Source organism: Nicotiana tabacum, chromosome 14 (genome assembly GCF_000715075.1).
Source record: "Nicotiana tabacum cultivar K326 chromosome 14, ASM71507v2, whole genome shotgun sequence".
Taxonomy (NCBI): domain Eukaryota; kingdom Viridiplantae; phylum Streptophyta; class Magnoliopsida; order Solanales; family Solanaceae; genus Nicotiana; species Nicotiana tabacum.
The window spans coordinates 111,815,201-111,818,195 of NC_134093.1; the positions used below are offsets into that span (position 1 = coordinate 111,815,201).

The window sequence follows — 2,995 nt, forward strand, 5'->3', positions numbered from 1 at the left end:
TTTCGATGTCTTCTGCATTTGATCCAAAATCTTGGAACACTCCATGGTTTAGTATAAACTTAACCTCTCATTGAAATGTGGATATTAGTACTCTTGTTTTCAGTAAACTTTTAAGATCATAATATTTCCAATTGCTTGGAATCTCGTTTGTCACTTTCATTGTTTGGTTAAAGGAAAAGTACAGTAGGAAAAAAGACTAAAGAAATGAAAGACACACTTATAATAAGAAAAAAGTACAATAGGGGAAAAACCAATATTTATTTCTTCAACGTCGTGTTATTTTCTTCTTCATTAAAGTAATTTCATCTACTCTCACGATCTCCAATATTATATTCAAACATAACTTTTTGTTTGGATAGTTGTACATATCGATTCATTCATAATGTATAGTGATATATTGTATTATATTATACTGTAGTGTTTTGATGAATACAATATTTGGATAGATTATATCGTTTGTCGATATTTTATAATGTCATGCACCGGGAAGAATAAATTTGTAATATTACCAAAAAAAAATATGGGGTAGAATTATTATATAAAAAATAGATAAATGATAAAATATAAACTATTTAATAATAAGGAAGGGCAAGATGAGAGAACAACTAAAGTAATGAGGCGACCACACCAAATTTATCGTTACATAAAATGACATTTTTCGTCATTACGTAATAACGAATTTAACGATCTGGTACAATAAAATTTGGGTGACAACCAAACTAAATATTACATTAGTAACAATACATAACAACCATCCAAAGAAGCTGAATGCTACATTGACTTATTGTTTCTTCAGATTATATCACTCAAAATATTCCACGCTGTTTCAGCTTCAATATATCTACTGACGAAATTCAAATTTGCAATTATCATAGCCTGGCAAAAAGAGGATAAGAAATCTTTTAAAAACCAAATCCAAAAAAATCTAAAAATAATTCTATAATGATTTTTACTCCCTCAATTTCAATTTACGTGAACTACTTTGATCCGCAATTAGTATTTGATTGAGCAAGGAATTTAAGAAAGAAATGAAGATTTTTGAACCTTGTCGTCTAAAATATGCCATAACAATTTGTGGCTATACACCACCGAAGAATGTGGTGCAGCGGATGGGGTTGCTCTTCCCTTAACCAGAGGTCTCGAATTTGAGTCCAGGGTACGAAAAAATCCTCGTAGGGAGCGCTTCCCCCTGAATGGGGTACAACGCGACGCGAATCAGGATATAGTCGGATTCCAATATGGGTACCGGGCACGAGGCACTGGGTGGAAAACCAAAAAACAAAATTGTGGTTATACAATTTTTAAAAATTATGATCTTAAGCATGTCATAAAATTTGTGTGGTTATAAAAGATTATCATTAAGAATACAATAGAAAGCTGAACTTAATTTGTTTCTAAATTTTAGAAAAAATAAGGAGCTACTTTTTTTCGGAACATGCTAAAAAGAAAATAGAATCACTTTAAAAGAAAGCCGAGGGAGTACAATTTATCATAAAACTAAGAATATACTTACTTGGGTCAGTAACAACAATAACACCAGTTCTGCCAAAGTCACAATTCCAATAATTTCTCCCAAAATTCTGATAATAAATATTCATTGCCACTGATGCATGATTTATGTAAGTATTAGGATTACAACAAGGGCCACCATCATTAATTAAAGAACAGTCAATTCCTTGTTCATTACAGATATAATGAATATTCCTTTGAAGTTCCTCATCAGAAGTTGAGGGTCTTGCAATGCACCAAGATCCCTATAAAATTAATTTTAAATATTTTAATATTCTTCTCCTTTTTTTCTCAGAAAATAAAATCAAGAAAATTTGTAAATCTTATTTTTGAGTCAAGAAGTTTAATTTAACCTGTCCTGGTGCTTGTGCATTTGCAGGGTTTAGGATTCCACCTGTAGTTAAAAGAACACAATTATTAACAATTCAATAGATTCAGTGTTTCTCTCTTCTTTTTTTTTTTTTTTTTTTTCTGGAAATGAAAAACTTAAAGTTGGTGGTATTGTATTATCACAAAAAAGAGAGGGCAAGAAAAGAAAAATGAAACAAGAATAAAATGAAAGAATTAAACAAGTTGGACACTAACTAGTAACTAACTAGCTAGCTTGAAGTCATTAAAACATTAATTTTTTTTAAAAAAATTACAAGAAAGATATCTAGAAGTGAGTAAAAAGAAAAGAAACAATTCCTAGATGCTTTGGCTAAAGTTACGAGCTTAAATAGAGCGACATAAACAGTGAAAATTTGTATAAGTTGATCCAAATTGGGATTGAGGCGTAGTAGTTTGCCTGTCTAAAATCTTAAGTTCATAAGATATATTTAAGCTTCTTATGAGAAAACAAAGAGGATAACACAACAAATTTTAAAGGAAAAAATATACCCAAAATAAAAGGAAATGAAAATAGTAGAGAAAAGGAAAGGTACCTGAGTTGAAGAATGGAAGTAGAAGAGAGAGGATAAGAATGGGATTAAGAACTCGAAATGAACGAGCCATATATGGATGTACTAAACTAAAGTTATGTGGTAAAATAGGAAAGATAATAAGAACTTACTAATGCTTTTATGGAGCCGAGTGAAGAATCTCCCTATATTTATAGAAGCCAACAACATTATATAAACATGAATTTAAGATTTAAATTTTATGGAGTCGATTTCGTAATTCTATAAAATCTTATTTGATTTACTATGTTTAAGACTAATTATTCATATTTATTTAATGAACTTTTAGTACATATACACAGCTCGAATAAAATCACTGTCACATGTTTACAAGCACCAAAATCACTTTTTAAAGGGACTTGTTTCTTTGATATCTCCTAAACAAGTTTATTAGTACAACAAATATTTTCAAGGAACTTGATTTATCAACCATTATTTGTTAATCATCAAAATCAATTTAAGCTCAACATAATACAATTAGAATTCACAATGACCCAAACATATTTTAGGTGTTACATACATAAAATATTTTTACAAACTTTTTTCGA

The 2,995-nt window shown here is 29.6% G+C and overlaps 1 long non-coding RNA gene across 1 annotated transcript; it reads right to left on the reverse strand.

Moving 5' to 3' along the window:
* Positions 1-1,523: 1,523 nt before the first annotated feature.
* Positions 1,524-2,560, reverse strand: LOC107773169 (uncharacterized). The gene is made up of 3 exons (XR_012698913.1): positions 2,433-2,560; positions 1,863-1,903; positions 1,524-1,754 (listed from the first exon to the last, which is right to left on the reverse strand). It is a non-coding gene; the product is annotated as an uncharacterized LOC107773169 (long non-coding RNA).
* Positions 2,561-2,995: the final 435 nt, after the last annotated feature.